The sequence below is a fragment of the Mandrillus leucophaeus genome, unplaced genomic scaffold (assembly GCF_000951045.1).
Source record: "Mandrillus leucophaeus isolate KB7577 unplaced genomic scaffold, Mleu.le_1.0 Scaffold381, whole genome shotgun sequence".
In the NCBI taxonomy this organism is placed as follows: domain Eukaryota; kingdom Metazoa; phylum Chordata; class Mammalia; order Primates; family Cercopithecidae; genus Mandrillus; species Mandrillus leucophaeus.
Window position 1 is genome coordinate 1,714,419 of NW_012104043.1, and position 23,838 is coordinate 1,738,256.

Genomic DNA, 23,838 nt, shown 5'->3' on the forward strand with positions numbered 1-23,838 from the left:
TAATCTTATGGGACCACCCATACATGCAGTCCTTTGCTGACCAAAACATCCTTATGTGATTTATGATTGTACTTTAAAGTATCCCTACATCTACAGTATGGACCCAGAACTCATTCTACTCTAAATGTAGTTCTTCATCCAATCATTGAACACTGATTGTGACAAATAGTTGACTCACTTGCATTTTTGGTAGTTTATGTAAATGTCTAAACAATGACAAAGAATGCGTTGTCGAGTGCTTCTAAAAGATACACTTAGCCTGAAATTAGTATTTTTAAAAATAGTGTTTAAAATAGAAAATCAAACAATGAAAAAAGAAAATGGAAAAATATTTATCAAGTATCTTCAATCAAGATTGTGAAGGCATAAATGATAACATGATAAAAATTTTTTATAAAAAAACCTAGGCAGACCAAAGACTTAAATATACAATGTAAAATTCAAAATTTTAGAAGAAAATATCTTTATGTCCCAGAAATAGGAAATATTTCTCAAAGAAGTTATAAAAGAAACTCAACCCACTAAGTAAATAGGTAAAATCTGATCAGTTTGATTACATTCTTTTATTTTTATTTTTATTTTTTGAGACAGAGTCTCACTCTGTTGCCCAGGCTGGAGTACAGTGCACAATCTCAGCGCACTGCAACCTCTGCCTCCCAGATCAAGCCATTCTTGCGCCTCAGCCTCCCGAGTAGCTGGAACAAAGGTGCATGCCACCACGCCCAGCTAATTTTTGTCAGGGTTTCACCATGGTGGTTAGGCTGGTCTCGAACTCCTGACCTCAAGTGATCTGCATGCCTCAGCCTCCCAAAGTGCTGGGATTATAGGCATGAGCCACACGCCCGGTCAGTTTGATTACATTCTCATCAAAAGCTACCTCCCATTGGAGTTTGAGATCAGCCTGGGCAACATGGTGAAACCCCATCTCTACTAAAAATACAAAAAAAATTAGCCAGGCATGGTGGCCTGTGCCTGTAATCCCAGCTACTTGGGAGGCTGAGGCAAGGAGAATTGCTTGAACCCTGGAGGCGGAGGTTGCAGTGAGCCAAGATCATGTCACTACACCCCAGCCTTCACGACAAAGCGAGACTCCATCTCAAAAAAAAAAAAAAAAAAAAAAATTGGAAAGCAAGATTATCAAAAGATATCACTAAAAAGTAAGACAAGTCACAAACTGGAAGAAGATATTTAATACTCACATAATGTGCAGAGGATTACTATTCAGAATATTTAAAAATTACACCTAAAAAAAATTGAAAAAAAAAACCTAATAGAAAAATGGACCAACATATTGAACATGAATTTTACAAAAAAAGAAATCTGAATTGGCAATAAATATATTAAACATATTAAAACCTCATTCATAGCTAGATAAGTGCAAATTATGATCACAAGATTAGGGAAAAAATTAAAACCACAAGATACTATTTTATGTCTACCATTGGTATAAATTTAAAAGTCTGGTAAAACCAAGTCTTGGCCAGAATGTTTGATCACTGGAGTCCTCAGAAAACTTCCTTAAAAGTGTGCATTGATATGACAATCTTGGAAGACAATTTGGCATTTTTTAGTTACACCAAAGTCATGCATATTGTAAAACCAGCAATTCCACTTCTAGAGAAACTCTTGTATTTGCTACGTACCCTTAGACATATACACAAGTGTCTATAGCAGCATTGTCTGTAATAGTAAAAACCTGGAAGTAATCCAAGTATCCATCAACAAGATGAGTAAATTATGGTATATTCATATGATGCAATAGTATGTAGCAGTGAAAAATGAAGAAACCATAGCCATGCGTATCAACAAGGATGAATCTCACAAATACAATGTTGAATAAGAAAAGCAGATTGGAGAAAGATACATACAGTATGATTCTGTCCATTTAAATTTCAAACGCATGCAAACTAAATGCAAATAGGGTACAACTACAGAGAAATAAATGAGAAAAATAAATATCACATTCACATAGTGTTTACTATGGGAGAAAGAGTGATGTGTTCGGAGAAGAGCACACAGAGGTAAGTGCACAATTCTATTGAATTATCCTTTTTAAACATGCATAAAGAATAACCTCATATACCAGTAAGTATAGGAAATGTATAATTATTTTTAAATATTAGAAACATTATTAGCTTTGAAAGGGAGATGTCATCCTAATAGAATTTGGTATGTTTATGTTAGATCCATGGTTATAGAAATAAAGTATTAGGAGAAAATTTGTGAGATAGTGTGAACAATAAAAGTGGACAATCAACCGGGCATGGTAGCTCACACCTATAATCTCAGCACTTTGGGAGGCCGAGGCAGGCAGATCACTTGAGGTCAGGAGTTCGAGACCAGCCTGGCCAACATGGCAAAACCTCGTCTCTACCAAAAACTACAAAAATTGGCTGGGCGTGGTGGTGCACACCTGTAGTCCCAGCTATTCGGGAGGCTGAGGCAGGAGAATCGCTTGAACCTGGGAGGCGGAGGTTGCAGTGAGCTGAGATTGCACCACTGCACTCCAGCATGGGTAAAAGAGCGAGACTCCATCTCAAAAAGAAAAGAAAAAAAAAGGTCTTTGTGATTTTCCCCAGGTGGATCAAAAATGTGTTTAGATATCATGAAAGCAAAGAACAAGGAAAATATTGGGACATAGAAGTTATATCCAGTAAAGCACATCCTTGTACATTCCTGCCACAGGTCAGGTGAACATTACTGTTCACAGATGGGGTTATCACATCATTCTCTGCCATTCTTCCGCAGATGGCGTGTTAAGGCAGAAGGCTGGCACTCAGCACCTGCCTGTCTTAGGTTGGGTTACCCCAGAAGCAAACCCAGACGTAAGGATTTAGATTTATAAATAATTAAGTCAGGGTATTTCATTTGGAAAAGGATCCCAAAAGGCACTGGCAGGAGAGGAGGGAAGAGAGAAAGAAAGGGAAGAAAGCCAACGAAGGGTATTGTTACCACACAGATTCCGTGGAGGCAGACCGGGCTTAGTCCCCGGTGAAACTGAGAAACCAGGCAGAATGCACCTCAGAGTTGCCCCCACCGGGCAGGTAAGGCCGCTATGATTTTCAGACACCAACTCCCTTCAGTCACTAGTTGAAATCTGCTTTGGGGGAGGGGAGAGAAGACAAACTTCCCAGCACTTCTAGCCTGCCCTGCCGGCCAGGGCTACCCAGACAGAGAGAAAAATTCCTCAGGTGAAGGGCTGGAGATTTCTCCAGACGGAAGTCCACATTCCACGTGCATGCTACATGGCCCCGATGTCAGGAACACACGTATTGACACGTGCAAAATGCTATGCACAAAATTCTAACATCTAGGCTTCTGGTTCTTCCTAATAACTGATTTTAAATGATTCTTTCCATAATAATGTGAAGGTGTAAGCCTGTCCTGGAGCAGGTAGGGAGTGGGATAAAAAGTGAGGGGAAGGAATTGAGAAGATTACAATTCTGATCACCTGGTCTGTGCTTAACACTGCATTAGATGCTGGAAATAGATTTGTAACTCTTAAGCTGTGGTCCCCAGAGCTAATAATATAATGGGTACTTATATACACATGAAACATTTAAGTGGTAATAAAAGATGTATAGATTGTCAGTGTGAGTGATACAGATAAAATGCTAACTGAGGAGAGAGCCATTTCTATGTTTAAAAGTGGGTCATACGTGGTACTCTAGACCAGACTAGAGGATTACCTGACAGTTGGAATGAGGTGATCTAGGTGATACTCCCAGCCTGAACAAAAACGTTAATAGCAAGGGTGCTGTTTGTCTCTCTAGATCTCTGCAGATTCGTCTTCACCCTTCTCCACCTTGACTGGTGCCAGAAAACTGGATATTATGGATGAAATTAACAGACATCCTTGTCCCCTGGCTTCCAGCAGTTATATTGGGGGTGGAGGTGTCACTTGAGGAGGTCAAAGGGAAGGACAGGGAGATTGGGGTGTTTCTCTCTCAGCTCCCTTCTTTCAGGGTTGTCATGAGTTAGTTGCTTTCCTTTATCAAGAACTTAGTCAAGAGGTGCTCTACATACAGCTTCCTTTCTCCAGGTTCCAGGAACTGCTCTCTTACTGGCTCAGAAGTACTGCATTATTCCTTGCAGCTGACTCTAGAATCTGTTCACACCTTTATTAAACTCTCCTCAAATTGCTGAAGTGTGCCATGAGTTTTCTGCCAGTGGCCTGACTGAGAGGGTGGGAATGAACTTGAGAGGAGGGAGGAGTGAGATGTTTGGCAAAACTTGAGGAAAGGGCTCATGTTGAGAAGGGAGGGAGGTAAAATGAATATTCTTTTATTTTTTATCTAAAGAAAAAGGGTAGGTGGTGGCGGGCACCTGTAGTCCCAGCTACTTGGGAGGCTGAGGCAGGAAAATGGTGTGAACCTGGGAGGCGGAGCTTGCAGTGAGCTGAGATTGCACCACTGCACTCCAGGCTAGGCGACAGAGCGAGACGCCATCTCAAAAAAAAAAAAAAGGGTAGGCCAGGTGCAGTGGCTCACGCCTGTAATTCCAACACTTCTGGAGGCTAAGGCAGGTGGATCAATTGAGGTTAGGAGTTCAAGACCAGCCTGACCAACATGGCGAAACCCATCTCTACCAAAAATTACAAAAATTAGCTAGGCGTGGTGGTGCGCACCTGTAGTCCCAGCTACTCAGGAGGCTGAGATAGGAGAATGGCTTGAACCTGGGAGGCGGAGGTTGTGAGCCAAGATCGCACCACTGTACTCCAGTCTAGGTGACAGAGTGAGACCCTGTCCCCCCACCACCCCCGCAAAAAAAGGAAAAAGACATTCCAGATTTGAGGACCATGTTCTGAGGGAAGTTTTAAAAGTCTGGGCTGATGTATAAATGGCTGCTTGCCAATGTCCATGCAGCAAAGGTGATCACATATTATCTGTCCTGAGCTCTGCTTGGCCTCATCTGTTTTCTATTCAACAGTTGCGAGCATAAAGGAGGAGTTTTTGTGTAGAACCTCTACAGGTAGGCATATATCTAATTACCCTCTGGCCTTCTATAATTCAAGTCTTAGTGATGATAAAAGGAGCAACTGAAACCTTCCAAGTAGGCTGAACAACAGGCTATTTTATTCTAATAGTCTAGTTTCACCTGTGAGGAAATAGGCTGAAAATTTTTCTTCTGGTTCTACTTCTTGGAAAAAGAAATGCAATTACAATTTTTTAAATGTAATTTTCCATGTTCAATGTTGGCTTGTAAACTCCCAAAGGGAATCACTTAGCCAGAGGACCTCAGAATTTGAGCTTCTTTCTGTACCATCTGTGCAAAGATTATGGGTACATGAGCAATAGATTGTGGCTTCATGACCGGTAGCAACCATTTAGGGGAAGGAATTACATCACCTAAAAAAGGTTGCAATATGACCTCAAAGTATTTTCTTAAAGTTTCTATGAAAAATGGTCAAAGTGTAGGGAAGTAAATTCACATACCCTGTCTGATTATTCAACCCTAGTTTATCTCTCAATTGGTGGTTTTTATCTGCTGATCTCTTCATGACTCCTGACTTTTGTACCTTCTTTCTCCACTGACCCAGTAAAAGAATAGGCCTAAATTGCTGATTAAAAAGTAGAGAAAGCCTGAAAGGCTGGGCAGTCCACTTGGCAATTTGGGAGCAGTCATATTTGTTCCAATGCAAATATTATCCCTTTTGCAACTGGAACTTCCAACGCCTCCAGGTCTTTAGCGAGACTGTTTTGGTAGAAGCCACCAATCAAGTATAATACTGTTGTGCAATCCAATACTAACCGCCCAAAGTTAGTGCCGACTCCACAGGTTAAGGGCATAGTCCCTGAGAAAACTGCCTTTGCTTCAGATGCAAGCAGCAAGTTTGGGAGTCCTCAGACCACCGTCAATTCTGAACCAATGACTACAAATTCAGGGGCTCCCTGGCCCCCACAGGTTTAATAATTCATTAGAATGACTCACAGAACACAAGAAAGCACTATATATACGATAACAGTTGTGTTATAATGTTAATAGATACAAATCCGTATCAGCCAAATGAAGAGAAACATTGGGTGAGATCTGAGAGGGTCCCACACGCAGAACTTCCATGCCCTTTCCTCATAGAGTCAGGATGTGTTGCCCTCCTGACACATCAATGTATTCACCAACCAGGAAGTTCCATTGAGCTTTGGCATCCAGAGGGTTTTTTTTGAGTTTCCTTTATGTGGGCATGAGTGATTGAATTACTGGCCCTGTGACTGAACCCAAACTCCAGCCTCCTACCCTCCTCAGGGATCAGGAGATCAAGCTAATATCAAATGGCAGAGAATATAGAGGGTTGCATAATTTACTGTAATGTAATACACATGCACCTCTGCATGCTCTTAAATCAGGTTTAGGTCTGGCTATATAAAACAAAAAGCCCTGACACAGTGGCTTAAGCAAGATAAAAGCTTATTTTCATTGCACAAAGGTAGGCAATCCTGGACTGAAATGATGGTTTAATGGTCATCAGAGACTCAGGCTCCTTCTGTCATTCTTCCATCATTCCATACATGATTTCCAAAGACAAATAACTTATTTATTATTTAGACACGAGGTCTGGATTTGTTGCTCCAGCTGGACTGCAGTGGCATAATCATAGCTCACTGCAACCTCCGACTCCTGGGCTCAAGGGATCCTCCCATCTCAGCCTCCCAGGTAGCTGGGACTACAGGTACATACCAACAATCTTGGCTAATTTTTTTTGTTTTTTAAATTTGAGTAGAGACACAGTCTTGCTGTGTTTCCCAGGTTGGTCTCAAACTCCCAGACTCAAGCATCCTTTGTCTGGGCTTCCCAAAGTGCTGAGATTACAGACATGAGCCATGGTGCCCAATCTCCACTGTCACATAACTCTGTGGTCCAAGATAGCTGTTAAAACTCAAGCCATCACTTCCAGGAAGAAAGAAAAATAAGAGAGATACTCTAAAACTGGATTAGTAAGCAGCCATCCCCAAAGTCCTGTGCAATAGTTACACCTTTTAGCTGGGCTTACAGACATCCCACTAAAAATATTGGAGTTCTCCTTCTAAAGAAGAAGGCAAAAAGATGCTGTTTAAGCAGCTAGCAGTGTCTGCCATGTTGCATTTATTTTCATTTCAAAAAATAAATCAAAAAATAAACTTTTCAGATTGAATCTATAATGAGAATGTGAAGGTGATATCAGAAAACAAATATTTTATATATAAATATTTATATATTTTATATTAAATATTATTATGTATTTATATTAATATTAAATATTAAATATTAAATTAATTAATATAAATATAATAAATACATTAAATATTTATATATATATTTTTGGGGGGACAGAGTCTTGCTCTGTTGCCCAGGCTGGAATGCAGTCGCGCAATCTCGGCTCACTGAAACCTCTGCCTCCCGGGTTCACGCAATTCTCCTGCTCAGCCCGGAAGTAGCTGGGACTACAGGCGTGCACTGCCACGCCCAGCTAATTTTTGTATTTTTAGTAGAAACAGGGTTTTGCCATGTTGGCCAGGCTGGTCTTGAACTCCTGATCTCAAGTGATCTGCCGGCCTTGGCCTCCCAAAGTGCTGGTATTACAGGGGTTAGCCATCCCGCCTGGCCTAATATAGAGCTATATCTTAATGAAAGAAGTACTTTTCACAGACATGGTACATTTGGAATACAAATTGCAGTGGAAACACAATTACATTTGTTTCACTGTGCCAATTTCTACCGTACATATGGATACAATTTTGGTCAGAAATATGAGGCACAGGTTTTAAAAATAGTTACTGAAAAACAAAGTTTCTCTAAATGTGTTTTTTTCTGGTAACTAAAGTCACAATTTTTGAATGTGGTAGGGATGAAGGCAAGTTGCTCTCATTCTGTCATTTTTCATATTGCTCCGGAGAGAATTCCACAGTTCCCCCACATATTCAGCCTGAGAATTCAACCCTATCTAGGCAGGTTCATGGGAAATGGAAACTGATTAGACTTGGGTATGATGGCGTAATAAAAGTAAAATGCTAAACATGAAAACAAACAAACAAAAAATAACAACACTCAGATTTCAAAAGTCACCAACACTAGTAATTTTCAAAATAAATTATTTAGTGCACCAAGAGAACTAGCAGTGGTCATAGCAAGGATGATGCTTTCTGTTTTAGCTTCACCCACAGACCCACCCGCAAACTACCTAAAACAGATATTCAGTGGAAACAGTAACTGTGTGCCTGCCATGTAAATATATCTTCAAGTAATGTCCTCTAACCCAGAGCTGCATCCCTACTCCTTTCATTCAAAGTTTTAACTCAAATTCTGTCTTATATAGATATGCAACAGAGATCTTATGGCCCTAAACCCTGAAATATTTACTGCCTGACCTTTGGCAGGAAGTAGTTACCGAATGGTTGTTTATTGCGCAAAGTTGGTATGCATCCATTTATCGTCCAGGTATTTATTAAGCATCTATACATCAAGTACTATGCTGTTATTTTCTGTTTAAGGAGATTTCAGACAAATGAAAGATATAACTTCTTAAAATGCTCACTAAGTGCTACTTTAGGGGCAAAAATAAGTTGTACGATGAGCATATATAGGAGGCAGTAACCCAAAACTGGAGAGGGGGGACTGTAACCAAGAAAGCCTTCCTAATTAAAAAGTTGTCTAAGTTAATGCTAGATGATTAGAAAGAGTTCGCCAGACAAAGGGATAGAGGGAACAGCAATTACAAAGACCCACAGAAAAACTGGGAACTTTAAATATTTCAGAGATACTGGGTGCTGTGACTTGAGCCTTGTAATCCCAGTCACTCCGAAGGCTAAGGCAGGAGGATCTCTCGAGGTCAGGAGTTCAAGACCAGCCATGGCAACATAGCAAAATCCCCCTATCCCCGCACCCCACCAAACTCCACCTCACCCATCTCTTTAACAAAATAAAGACAAAAACAAAACAACAATATACATCAGAGAAATATATCAGAAAATGGTCAGCAAAGGTTTAGAGATAAGGTATGTCAGGCTGATGGCATGGGTAGTGGATGGCAGAACTGTCATTAATTTGTTAAAATAGCACAAGTTGAGCCACCAGCCTAAGGTCAGAAACCATAGTCATCCACACGTGTGTCTTAGGATAAAAGGCAGGAAATGATTGTTGAGGGAAGCTGAAGTGCCACAGTAAAGACTGGTTTTGTAGGAGGGTGATAGGATAGGAGTCAAGGGATTGGGATGAAATGTAACTACAAGCCAGTAACCCTGACCTGGACAGGGAGGTAGTGGTCTTGCTGGTGGTGTTCAGGCTCTTTAAGTATGTTTCCATAGACAAAGAACCTTAGCAACTCTTCCGGGACCTGCTCTCTGGTTGCAAGCTTTGCCTCCCTAGCAAATGAAGATAAAATAGCCTTCTTTATTAATCTTTCCAAATCCCTCTGCAAGCCACATCTGAAAGTCTTCCCCCCCTTCCCCCTTTAGAGAAAGAAAAATTGTCTGGCTCTGTCATCCAGGGCATGAGCCACCATAGCCAGCCCACATCTGAAATTCTTTTGATGGTTATAAAGCCTTTCATCCCAGGATTAAAGATAAAGACTTAAAATGCAAATGTTGACCGGCACGGTGGCTCACGCTTGTAATCCCGGCAATTTGGGAGGCCGAAACCCAGCTACTCAGGAGGCTGAAGCAGGAGAATCACTTGAACCTGGGAGGCGGAGGTTGCAGTGAGCCAAGATCGCGCCATTGCACTCCAGCCTGGGTAACAAGGTGAGACTCCGTCTCAAATTAAAAAAAAAAAAAAAAAAAAAAAAAAAAAAGCAGATGTTGATTGGGGTTAAAATATTGCAATTTTTTCTGACTAAAGTACAGTCATAGAATGAACAAATAGATATCAGATCCTTTCCAGTTTTAATTTATGGGACTTTGAGGGAAGGGAAGGAATTTCTTAGATCCATACTTATTATAGGCTAGTCTTGCTTATTCTCAAATGGAGCTAGGGAGGAATGGGTAAAAGCTAAGAAGATACTTTTCTGATTTAGGAAATGTGTGTTTTGTTTCAGTTGAGGTATATCCTGTTTTGTAAGATACTGTATATATTTTTTAAATAATTATTTGAGAGCATCGTTATAGATATATCACTTTTTAGGGAAAGATGTACCCCCCCCCGGCCCCAGTTTATAGCTATTTGGTTTAAAAATTTCATTTAATTTTCAGAATTTTTGCCAGACTCCTCTACCCCAACAAAAAGCTCTAGATTGGGTGTACCTTAGGTGCTCCCCAAACCCCTGGCCACCCCATGCATGCCTTTTCCTTATTCACTGTTTAATTCTCTGTCTGCCAGTCTAGATCCTAAGTCTCCATGAGAGCAGGAACTATTCAGTTTTGTTTACTGCATATTTCCCAGTTTCTAGCTCAGTGTCTGGTGCTCAAAAAAATTCTTCAATAAATAGATGATAATATTGAAATATTATGTATATTTCTTTGATTTGTTAGTAACTACAAGTAGTTTATTGTGTGTCAATTAGCAGAAGAAAAAGAGCCATTCTGCTTTTTTATATGCATTTTTAGGAGTTACCGTGATCTTATTACAAGAAAAGTGGCTGGGAGTGGTGGCTTACACCTGTAATCCCAGCACTTTGGGAGGCCAAGAAAGGCAGATCCCTTGAGCCCAGGAGTTTGAGAACCAACCTGGGCAACATGGAGAAACCCTATCTCTACAAAAAAAAAAAAAAAAAACAAAAAATTAGCCAGGTGTGGTGGTGTGGGCCCGTAATCCCAGCTACTCCGGAGGCTGAGGTGGGAGAATCACCTGAGCCGGGGAAATCAAGACTGCAGTGAGCCATGATTGTGCTACTCACTGCACTCTAGCCTGAGCAACACGGTGAGACTCTGTCTCAAAAGTAAAATAAAATAAAATAAAAGCTTTGGCTATAAAAAATAAAATTTCTATTAACATGGTCTTATTAAATACATATTGTAGGCCGGGCGTGGTGGCTCATGCCTGTAATTCCAGCACTTTGGGAGGCCAAGGTGAGCGGATCACTTGAGGTCAGGTGTTTGAGACCAGCCTGGCCAACATGGTAAAACCCCGTCTCTACTAAAAATGCAAAAATTAGCTGGGCATGGTGGCAGCCGCCTGTAATCCCAGCTACTGCGGAGGCTGAGGCAGGAGAATCACTTGAACCTGGGAGGTGGAGGTTGCAGTGAGCCGAGATCATGCCACTGCGCTCCAGCCTGGGCGACAAGAGAAAAACTCCGCCTCAAAAAAATAAAATAAAAAAATAAATAAATAAGTAAAATACATATTGGATTTTGTGTTTAATAAAGGGAATAAAGGGAAGCTTTCCCTTTTCCCTTGGAAGGTTCACTGAAAAATCAACTGTCAAATGGCAGATTAATAGGAAAAAAGACATACAAAATTTATTTTACCGTGCATAACACAGGGAGATTTCAGGAGAATGATTACCCAATAACTCAATGGGATAGAGACGTTTATATACTCTTCTTTACAGGGGAAAGGGAGATTGGCGAAATGTGGCAACTTAAGGTATAGTAAAGGACTTTAGGGGAAAATGAGGAACATACAATGGCCTGGGAAAAAGTATGTTGGGCCCATAGAGCAGACAATAGTTTGTGACAAAAGTCTGTCCAAGAGTGTTGACAGACTTCAGTCTTTCTTCCTCCACTATGAGTTAAGTAAATGAAAACTCAGATAAGGCAATTATATTTGTGTTCCTCTTTGGCAGGTCTGGTTTCTAGGCAGATAAGAGAAATTCAGAGGACTTCATTTGGTGCTTTGGGAGAGACAAAGAATTGAGAGGCAGGAAGGGTAGTGGGGAAGGTAAAAGAGACCGTGAAGCTGCTTCCTCAGTTCAGTGCGGCAAAGCACCATATTTGGTTTCTGAGCCCCAACAATTTTTACATCACCTTCCAGATACATTTTATGACTTTTCTTCACTGCATACTTCTTTAAAACTCATCTTACTCTATTTTTCTAAAGGTATTTGCATTAAATGTGCAAAATACTAATGCTCTAAAGAGGAATATTTTGAAATATTAAGAATTATTTATATTTCAATGTAAATAAAGTGATTTTTTTCTAGAAATAAAATTTCAAATTCAAATAGTTGTTTTGGGTGTTTATAGAAGATGCATATATATATACAGATATGTATGTTCATTTCTATTAAAATCAATGTGCTAATGTTCATATGCGTTAATAAAGGTCTTAGGATTAAATTTATTCTGAAATAGACTCCTAAGATTCTGAAAGTTTAGTCTGGCAAAAGACACATTTAGGGGAATATCATTCTTTAAAAAACTTTTGTTTTTTTTTACTGTCTCTTGATCTCTCGCCTCACGCATTCCACTTTATTGACACTATAGAAAAATTGATTCACAGCATTTTTACTTGCACTGTTTTATTTTATTTTATTTTTTATTTTGACGGACTCTTGCTGTGTCGCCAGGCTGGAGTGCAGAGGCACAATCTCAGCTCACTGCAACCTCCTGCTCCCGGGTTCAAGCAATTCTCCTGCCTCAGCCTTGCGAATAGCTGGGACTACAGGCACGCACCACCACGCTCAGCTAATTTTTGTATTTTTAGTAGAGACGGGTTTCTCCATGTTGGCCAGGATGGTCTCGATCTCTTGACCTCGTGATCCGCCCGTCTCGGCCTCCCAAAGTGCTGGGATTACAGGCGTGAAGCCACCGCGCACTTCCACTGCTTTTTAGCAGCGAGCTCTCAGGTCAATCAACTGCTTCCTTAGGTTTACAAACTGTGGGTGTGTATTTGTAAACACAAGTTGTTTTGTATATCCTTGGTAGAGCACGTGGTGAAAGTGACACAGGAATAAACGCAAACCTTTTTTTCCCCTTCTTTTTTCAAAGACATAAATCCCAGGAACACTCACAACCGCAGAAGGGGATTTGGTGAACATAAAAAGAAACTAAATTTTGTACTGCCACAGAAGTGAAGCATGGATAAGCTCAAAGGTATTCATGCAGTGTTTTATTTCAAGATTTGTTACGGGGACGTCCGCCACGCCCTGGTCCGCCTTCACCAGGCCGGGCAACACCGCCCAGTCCCTGAGACCCGGGAGCCGCGGGGGCGAGGTCGTGGGGTGGACTCCGGGAGGAGGTTACGAGAACCACACTTCCCAGAGTGCCGTGCGCAGCCCCGCGCAGCCTGCCCCGCCCAGCCCGCCCCGCCCCCGGAGGCCGCCACTCGCGGGGGCTGAGGTGAGAAGACGCCAAGCGCCCGCCAGGGCTCTGCGGGGCAGTGCAGGAGAGCGCGCCTCCGCCGGGTGCTGGCGCAGGGCTGGTGAGGTGCCGCTGAGGGCGGCCGGGGCTCCAGGAGCCGGGTAACGTGGCTGCAACCTTAGCGACACCAGGAAGAACAGAGCGGAGGGTCGAAAGATCGAGGTAACGGGACGCTTGTCTCCCCTCAGTCCCCTCTTCCTTTGTGCGGTGCCGTCCGCTCGCGCGGAGCCCTCCCTCACCCCAGCCCCGAAGTCGCAACACCGTCTGGTCCCGGATCTCTGGCGTGCGAAGGAAATTCGAGCCCTCGTGCACCAACCGAAACTCCACAGCTGAGAGGGCTTGGGGCCTGACAGCAAGAGCTCCAGCCCCGGAGCTCCCTTGCACGGCTTCTGTCGCCCCCATTGGCCGGAGGAGCAGGATTATGCTCCCGGCTCCCGGAGAGGAGCCCCAGCCTCTGGCTCTGTCAGCCTCGCCGGCGCCTCCTTGGCTCCCTCCTCCCGGTCTTTCGAAGAGGGACCCAGGCAGGTGCTTAGCGGGGTCCAGGGAGAGGGCAGGCACTGTGCGGCTGGCGCGGGTTCGGGGCCCGGGAGGGCGGCCGGAAGCCCCCTGGAGCCGCTGCCTGCGGGGGCGGGGCGAGTGGGCCACCTCCGGCCCACGCCGCACGGGGACGAGGCGAGGAAGGCACTTCCTCTCCCCACTCGGGGGGCTTGCTGGCCGCGCTGGAGGTGCCTGCCCGGGCGCGGCGGTGTAGACTTTGTGGAGAGTGCCTCCTGGTGTGGAACCAGGAACCGCAGCCTCTTTATAGACGCGCAGCCGCCGGATGGAGTTGTTACCGAGACGATGACAGCTCTTTACGCCTTCCACTCCGTGCTGGGCTCAGTTGTCTTGCTGGTGTCTTCAGAGAGCGATTTGACTACATAACTTGAATTTTCTACGTGCCTCGTGCTTTACTGGACTTGCACTGTTTTTCCCTCCTGACAGTGTTTAATCGGGTGACTTTTCGTAGAAAACGTTCGGTGTTTTCTTCTGTGTTCATGGCTAACTTTATTTTTGACTCTTTGCCCTAAGCTAATGTCACCAGTTTAGAGGGATGCTTTGGGAAAAGGTCCTTAGAACCTGGGTTGACATAAGTATTTTATCTGCTGGTTGAACGTTTTTTCCTTTGCATTGTTTTTCTCCCATACAAGATGGTAATTGTTGGACTCTCGGTGTTCTTTATCCTCTCTCTAGAAGGAAATCCTCTTCCCGCATCTTTCTCATGTTCTGGCCCTGCGGTACTCTTGGGTATGCAGAGGACTGCTGCTAACACTGCTGGCACCTGGAAAGCTGCTTGGAGATGGCGGTGGCATTAAGCTGCTGCTTTTCCTCAGACTTCCTCCTGGCACCCTCCTTAATTTGTCAAACTGACCCAGTTCAAACTTCAAACTTTTAGTCACTTTATTTATTTAGTCACTGTTTTAAAAAATTGCTTTCAAGATACCAAATTGCCTAAGCCTAAATATAAAAAGAAGTGTCTCAGGGGCCGGGTGCAGTGGCTCACGCCTGTAATCCCAGCACTTTGGGAGGCTGAGGCGGAGGGATCACTTGAGGTCAGGATTTTCGAGACCAGTGTGGCCAACATGGTAAAACCCCGTCTCTATTAAAAATACAAAAGTTAGCCGAGCGTGGTGGCACATGCCTGTAGTCTCAGCTACTCGGGAGGCTAAGACAGGAGAATGGCTTGAACCCGGGAGACAGAGGTTGGAGTGAGCGGAGATCATGCCATTGCACTCCAGCCTGGGTGACAGAGTGAGACTCCATCTCAAAAAAAGAAAAAACGTCTCAGGATACTCTATTCAACTACATATGAGCACTTAGCTTCATCCTTTTAATTTTTAAAGCTGCCAATTCTTTTAGCGTTTGATAAGATTACTGATAATTGGTTAAGATTATATATTCTGTAACAATTGCACATTTTTTGACAAGAAACTCAGTTCACATTCAGTGAGGGAATTTTTTAAAAACAGTATTTCTTCATTCATTAAGAAGAAAGTTGGGGCTGGGCGCGGTGGCTCATGCCTGTAATCCCAACACTTTGGGAGGCTGAGGCGGGCGGATCAAGAGGTCAGGAGATCAAGACCATCCTGGCCAACATGGTGAAACCCCGTCTCTACTAAAGATGCAAAAAAATTAGCTGGTCGTGGTGGCGCGTGCCTGTAGTCCAAGCTACTCCGGAGGCTGAGGCAGGGGAATCGCTTGAACCTGGGAGGTGGAATCTCCTGATTGAGATCACGCAACTGCACTCCAGCCTGGCAATAGAGCGAGACTCCGTCTCAAGAAAAAAAAAAAAAAAAAAAAAAGTTGAATAAATTTTGATCCCACCTGCTATTTTGAAAAATGAATTTTATTTTTTAGAGCAGTTGTAAGTTCATAGCAAAACTGAGTGGAAGGTATACAGATTTCTCATGTATCGCCTACCCCTACAGAGCCAAAATCCCCATCAGAGTGGTACATATATTACAGTTGATGAACCTACATTGACATGTCATTGTCATATCCACAGTTAGGGTTCAGTCTTGGTGTTAAACATTCTGTGGGTTTGGGCAAATAACCTTTTTGTTTTTATTAAGAACTTTTGAGAGTTGTAGAGAACTGAAATGGATATTGTCATTTTAAAAAGATTAAAGAGACTATTGCAGACATCTTAAACTTTAATTTCAGATAGTTTTTGTGTTTTATAAATTGAATGTTTAAATTTTTGGTTACTTATATTGGAATTCCCAAAAGAGTCACATTTATTTTTGTGTTTTAAGAACTAAAGGGCCCCACGTGGTAAGTCACACCTGTAATCGCAGCAATTTGGGAGATCGAGGCAGGAGGATCGCTTGAGTCCAGTAGTTCGAGACCATCCTGGGCAACAAAGTGAGACCTGTCTCTATGTTTAAAAAAAAAAAAAAAGGTCAGGCTCGGTGGCTCATGCTTGTAATCTTAGCACTTTTGGAAGCCAAAGCAGGCCAATTGCTTGATCCCAGGAGTTCAAGACCAGTCTGCACAACATCACGAAACCCTGTCTCTACAAAAATAAATAAATAAATAAATAAAAATTAGCTATATGTGGTGGTGTGCACCTGTGATCCCAGCTACTTGGGAGACTGAGGTGGGAGGATCACCAGAGTCCAGGGAGGTCAAGGCTGCGGTGAGCCATGATTGTGCCACTGCAGTGGGCCATGATTGCACCACTGTACTCCAGCCTGGGTGACAGAATCAGAGCCTATTTCAAAAAAAAAAAAAAAAAAGCGAGAGATGAGGGAGGATAAATGTTTCATAAAATAAAATGTTGTTTTCAATCGCTAAAATTCACTTGACCATGTCTTTCTTTTTTTTTTTCTGAACAAAATGTTTTTTATTAACCAAAAAACCGAGGGAGTTGAGCATTTTAAATAAATTAATTTTTGTTTACTCATGTCAAGATGTGTCTACAATAAAAATGTCACCCATTAGTCTGTTTTTAAAAATTCGGTTTTCTCTGTTTTGAGGGACTTTTATGGAAGCACCAGACTATAATAATGTTCTGAGCTCACTTCTGGTTTACTACACAATTCTCTATTAGAATCCCAGATCTCCGCTTATTGGCTGTGTGAGCATGGCAAGTAATTTTCTAAACCTCTTTCCTTAGCTGTGGAAGGGGGATAAAAATAATACGTACTTCTGTTTTACCAGAATTGGGGATTATTTGGTGTTGTATGTGAAAGCATTCTGTAAGCTGTAATCAACTATAATATGCATTGATATTACTAGTCACATGCTGCATTTAAAAATGCTGCCTGTACAAATTATTTTCTGGTGGATATTGCTACATAGATACTGTCAGCTGCTTTTTTTTTTTTTTTTTTTTTTTTTTTTAATGGGTTGGTCATCCAAGAAAGTATATTGTTTGGTTTGGTTATGAATGATTTAGTTGGTTCTTATGAGTCAGAGAGATAATTATGGAAGAGGGTTGGAGGGACCTTGGGAAATTTTCTACTTCATCTCTCTGACTCTTAACCTGCATCTGTTAGCGTGCGAATAAATGGTCTTTCAAGGGTCTGTGGACTCTACTAGTTATACTTTTCTGGGGAGAAATTAAATGAAAATTTGTACTTTTCTGGGGAGAAATTAAATGAAAATTTTACTTTTCTGGGGAGAAATTAAATTAAAAGAGCAACATGATCTTGTTCCCACTAAAGGTTTAGGAAACCATTAGCTTCAATGATCTAGGCAAGTTTCTTTAGTAAAAATGTTAGAGATTATTTTTAAAATTAGTTTTTTGTGGAAAGGAAAGAGAAACAGCTTATATTGTGGAAAGTAAAGAAAACAGGTTATTTTTGAAGCACTGAGTGCCTGTTTTTCTTCCAAAGCTAGAAGTTGGTATTTATGACACACTACCTTTATATGAATAATAGTGCTGCTACTTCTACCTGGAAGTGGTACCTTCATTATGATTAGGCAGGTATTGTCTACTCCTCTCTTCTTCCCCACCCCCAGCCTTGATGGGCAATACAGTGGGGCAGAGAATGGGGCTTTAATACAATCCAGCATGTCGGAATATTATTTAAAATGCCAAAAGATAATTTGGCTTGTTTATTCTAAATTTGGATGTTCTTTGTTTTCACAACAAAACACCCAATGTTAAAGAAAATTAAGTATTTAATCTTTCAAACTAGATGATGATATATACATAATCTGTTGTATATTTCTTGTATATCATAGAGTATAAAATTATATTAAATCCTAATTGATTATCACTTTGACTTTTAGTATTTCTAGTTTGGAAAGATGGATATGTATGTTTTCAAGAAATTTGCAGTTTGCTTTTGTAGATTATATTATAATTTGTAATTTTCATTTATAACATTTAAAACTTATTTGCTTTTTTGGAATTTCTGAATCAGATATACTTTTAAACCTTAGTTTATTCTTATAAGAATAAGAATTTGGAATTTTGCCCTGTTTTCCTTGTATAATGATTGCTGGGCTATAAGGCTTTACAGTGTAAAACCAAGTTCTGTTCTGGATCAGTTACCAGTAGCATTCCCAAGGCTGGAAGAGTATGAGGTGGATCCAGTGATGCTATACAAACTTGTGAATGAATCTATCAAGTAATGTCTTTTTACTTGATTTTTTTTTCCTTTGATATTAATATTTTCATTTAAAGTTTAAATGTTTTTCGGAGTTCAAGGTTCTAAACTAATATTTGGGAATTTATAGAATAAAGTAGCAGAAGCATGGTTCTTTGTAAAAATAGTCTGAGAAGTCTTAAATAGACCTCAAAGATTAGCAGTAGAGATGAATGCCAGTATTGCAGCATACTTTATATGTAAATGATAAGTCACTATGTTGGATCTTTAGTTATTTTAATGCAGAGGATTGCTTAACTTTAATAATGAAAGTTTGAATTAAGTTAATTAGATATGGAAAATAAAAGGGAATAATTTCAGCAAAAATTTTACCTATGGGAATCCTATCATTTTAAGATCAGTGATTTGTATGGGTTCTTCTACACTTAAACCTTTAAACTTCTGGCCGAGTGGGGTGGCTCACATCTGTAATTCCAGCACTGTGGGAGGCCAAGGTAGGTGGATCACTTGAGGCCAGGAGTTCAAGACCAGCCTGGTCAACATGGTGAAACCCTGTCTCTACTAAAAATACAAAAATTAGCTGGGCATGGTGGTGCACAGTTGTAATCCCAGCACTTGAGAGGTGGAGGCTGGAGGATCATGTGAACCCAGGAGGAGGAGGCTGCAGTGAGATGAGATTGTGCCACTGCACTCCAGCCTGGGTGACAGAGCAAGACTCCGTCTCAAAAAAAAAGAAAAAAAAAAAAACCTTTAAAAATTCCTGAAACATTTCCTGTATAGGGAGAATATTATTAATACCACTATTTTGGTTCTCATTGTCATTTACACATAGGCACCTCCATACGGAGATAACGTTAATTCTGTCTTTGGCCTAGTTATAAGAGCTTGGGCTTTGTAGTGAGGCAAGTCTCTTTTGAATCCTGGACGTTGCACTTCATAGCTATGAGGCCTTGGGTACGTGTCTTAACTTCTCTGAGTCTCATTATCCAAAGCTGTAAACAAATAGGAATTTTACCTTTTTCAGTTATCCTGAGGATTCAAATGAATACATGTAAGTATTTAACTCATGGTGACAATTATATACATACATACATATATACATATATCTGTTATGTGCCACTTTGTTAACTCATTTAAGCTTTATAGCAATCCTATGAGGTTGGTACTTTTATTTTCCTCATTTTTACAGATGAGGAAACTAAAGCTAATAAAACATTATGTAACGTAACCAATATTGTACAACGAATATACAACTAATAAGTAGATAGAAGCACCCAATTAATGCTGGCTGTTGTCATTTTACAAAAAAGATGACTTAGGGTATTATCATCTTTTCTATGGTGGGTTTCTAATAATTGCAGTCTCATGTAGAGCATTATAAAGCATATTTTATTTCTTTGCTGGAAAAAAATGTTGATTGCCGGATTGTGTTCCTGACCAAGGACTGAGGATCACATAATTTGTAAAAGTAATAACATTTGTTTATTGAATGCGTACTGTGTACTAGATGCAGAGCTAAGTACTTTATATACATTACTTCACTTACCCCTCACAGCAACCTTAGAGCCGAGGCTCAGAGTAATTTTAAGTAACTTGCCCAAGGCTGCACAATTAACACCGAATCCCAAAACTGTCTAGCTCTAAAGTCTCTGCTGCTAGCCACCAGTTTATCTGCCTTGTGTCACGTATGGCTGACAGATTTCTCTCAAAAGCAAGGCAACAGCTTCTATAATTTTAAACAGCAAAATGTGCTACTATAATTTTGAACGAGAAGGAAACTGATTACCTGCTGCCTGTAGGCTAAACCAAGCTTGCTGCCTGTTTTTGTAAACAAAGTTTTATTGGAACACAGCCATGCTGTGTTCTTTTAAAAATAAAGACACTGAGACCCAGAGAGATTAGGTAACTTCCCAGTAATGTAGCTAGCTAGTAGTAATCTAATGTCAGTAACTATGTTAATAAGCCTCTGAAAATCCGCTGATCCCTGAATCCCATGCTACCCACTAAACTCTGTGTAAGATCAGCAATGTGCTCTATTCAGAGCGTCGGTCCCTGGTTGGCATAGCTATCCCTTCAGTGAGTATTCAGCTTTGTGCTTTTCGTTCAATTTCAGACATCCAGTGTGAAGTATTCCATACTTTGATACTTGGCAACAAATTATTGATAAATTAATTTTTAGTAGGCCTTGTTATCTTAAGTACAACCCTGTCACTTCTCTGACATTCTCAAGTAAAAATAATGAGTAATATAGGCCCCTCTTAAGGTTCACGCATGTAGTTCGCATATTTAGGTAAAATTCAAGATCTTTCTTTTACTACTTTATACTAGACTTTTAGACCACTATGACTGTGATAAACTAAGTGGCCCAGTTCAAACAAGGAAATGATTACTGTAAGGTGTCAATGGAATTCCGTTTTAATAAAACAGATCCCAAAATAAACATCTTACAAAGTATTCAATGTAGTGAAAATGTTGCTTATAGACCCTAGAAATGACATTAGTATTTAACAAGCAGACTTTGATAATAGTAGTATCTAATATTGCATGTATCATTTAAGGATGGGGATACACTCTTAAGAAACATGTTAGTAGGCAATTTTGTCATTGTGCAAACGTCACAGAGTATACTTACACAAACCTAGGTGGTATAGCCTGCTACACACCTAAGCTATGTGGTGTAGCCTGTTGCTCCTGGGTTACAAACCTGTATAGCATGTTACTGTACTGAATACTATAATCAATACTGTAACACAGTCGTTACCTATTTGTGTGTCTAAACAGAAAAGGTACAGCAAAAATAAAGTGTTACAATTTTATGGAACTATCATCTATGCATTGGTCACCATCATCATGACCAGAACACTGGTCATGCAGCACATGACTATAAAGACTGTAAGTGCTATTGTTAAGAACAACTTTTTTTTTTTTTTTTTTTTTTTTTTGAGATAAGGTCTCACTCTGTTGCTTAGGCTGGAGTCCAGTGGCAAGATCATGACTCACTACAGCCTTGACCTCCCTGGGCTCAGATGATCCTCCTACCTCAGGCCCCCGAGTAGCTGGGACTACAGGTGCAAGCCACCACACTTGGCTAATTTTTAAATTTTTGTCAAGACTGGCTCTCACTGTGTTTCTCAGGCTGGTCTTGAACTCCTAGTAGGCTCAAGCAGTTCTCCCAGCTCATTGGTAACTGGTGGTTTTACGCATTTCAGTTTTCAAAAAATTGCTAGGTTGTATAACTCACAGCCTAAGTCATCAAGATATTTTTTTTTTATTTTTATTTTTATTATTTATTTATTTATTTATTTTTGAGACGGAGTCTTGCTCTGTCGCTCAGGCTGGAGTGCAGTGGCCGGGTCTCGGCTCACTGTAAGCTCCGCCTCCCGGGTTTACGCCATTCTCCTGCCTCAGCCTCCCGAGTAGCTGGGACTACAGGCACCCGCCACCTCGCCCGGCTAATGTTTTTGTATTTTTTAGTAGAGACGGGGTTTCACCGTGTTAGCCAGGATGGTCTCGATCTCCTGACCTCGTGATCCACCCGTCTCAGCCTCCCAAAGTGCTGGGATTACAGGCTTAAGCCACCGCGCCCGGCCCATCAAGATATTTCTTAATAAGTGGAACTGGTACATGAGAGGGCACGTAAATTAAAAAGATTTTGGATATCTTAGCTAAATGGAGCCTGGGAAGGCTTATATGAACAGCAATGTGAGAGTGTTTATTTCCTGACAGCCCTACCAATTTTATTTTATTTTTTGTCTTTTCCAATATTTAATTTCATTGATTAATAAGGATGTTTTAATAATCTCATTGATCATTTTCCCTTTCATTATAATCTGCCTTTTTTCTATATGTAATGACAGTTTTAGGCAGACAGTGTTGCTGTACTACTAACTGAAGGCCATGTTATTGTTGGTCTCTACTCAGTTATTCTTCAAGAACACATCTGTCTAAAGGAGGACTCTGACATCGAGCTGTTTCAGGCATCTAATTCACACTTAAGTTTAACTATGACTTTGACTTTAGCACCAGTGACCTCTCTTATCAGTCTTTCCAGTAGCCTACTAGATCTCTCCATTGGCTCTCCTATCAGTGTTGAATTTCAGCACGCCCTGACTTCCAATTAGGAAATTACTCTTTCCAATTCAGTGATCTTGGCTCATTGCAACCTCCACCTCCCAGGCTCAAGTGATCCTCCCACCTCAGCCTTCCAAGTAGCTGGGACCACAGGTGTGTGCCACCATGCCTAGCTTATTTTTGTATTTTTTGTAGAGATTGGGTTTTGCTTTGTTGTCCAGCCTGGTCTCAAACTCCTGGGCTCAAGTGATCTGCCTGCCTTGGCCTCCCAAAGTGCTGGGATTACAGGCTTGAGCCACTGTGCCTGGCCAAGAAAAACATTTTTTAAAGTCACAGCAGTAACTTGTTGGAAGTCATGTATACTTTGAGTAGGAACTATTGAAGCTATTATACAGTTTTTCAAACCAGCAGATTCTCCTTTAACTATTGGTATATTTTAGACTGTTTGACTCAAAATTTTAAATGTTAATCAAAAGGAAATAATGAGTATAGCCTACTTTTTTCCTGACTTAAAAGTAAAAGTGGAAATTTTAAGAAGAGTATTACCTTTGAAATAAAGTGATTCAAAAATTGAAGTAAATGTCTTATGCACAGTGTTTAGTTAAAATTATTTAAGCATACATTGATTTGGATTATAATAGAAAAATCTCTAGTGTTCATAATCTGTTCATCCATTATAAAAATATTTTAAGTACTTCTGTTTGTTTATTGTGTTAAATGTGTTTACTGAACATGGGAGTAATAGCAGTGAAGACAGATGGTGCCTCTACTTTAGGGGCTTATGTAGTGTTACAGGGAAGACTAGTAGTGAATAGGCACTTACAAGTAATAAGTATTTTAAATCTGACCAAAAATTGAGTATGATGTTCTTTGTGGTAAGTACAATGAAAAAAAAAAAAAAACCAGATTTTTGTGGGAGTGCAGAGGAAGTACACTAGGAATAGGGAAGATTTTTAGGGATGGGCTTCTTGAGCAGATGAACCTGAGCTGAGTCTTAGAAGGTGAGCAAGAGTTAGCAGGAGAGAGTGGTGGTAAAGGGCATTTCAGAAAGAGCAGAAAACCTGAAAGGAGGCAGAGGTGTAAAATAGCCTAAAGTATGTGGAAAATTAAACACATTCAGGTTTTGCTCTATAGAACATGAGGTGGGGTTTGCCATTCTGTTATTTCACAAGTATGCAAGAGTTAATTTTGGTAAATGCACACACATCTGCCATCAACGTTCAGGTGTAGGTCTAAAATTAATCACGTACTGCTATAAAATATAATCTTCTTGTATCCAAAGTCTTCACCTAACTGAATTGTCAAATAAGTTTTTAAATTATTACTATTATTATTATTATTTGAGACGGAGTCTCGCTCTGTCCTCCAGGCTGGAGTGCAGTGGCGTGATCTCGGCTCACTGCAAGCTCCACCTCCCAGGTTCATGCCATTCTCCTGCCTCAGCCTCCCAAGTAGCTGGGATT

At 40.8% G+C, this 23,838-nt stretch overlaps 1 protein-coding gene across 4 annotated transcripts in view; it reads left to right on the forward strand.

Moving 5' to 3' along the window:
* Positions 1-13,172: 13,172 nt before the first annotated feature.
* The window catches only part of KLHL8 (kelch-like family member 8), a 58,950-nt gene continuing 48,284 nt past the window's right edge, over positions 13,173-23,838 (forward strand). For 3 of the 4 annotated variants that reach the window (XM_011990751.1, XM_011990753.1, XM_011990754.1), the window contains exon 1: positions 13,173-13,370. The gene's annotated coding sequence lies outside the window, so the exon portion shown is untranslated. Of the gene's footprint in view, positions 13,371-13,500; positions 13,734-23,838 lie in introns of those variants that run through there. The other variant, XM_011990752.1, reaches the window with a different exon arrangement.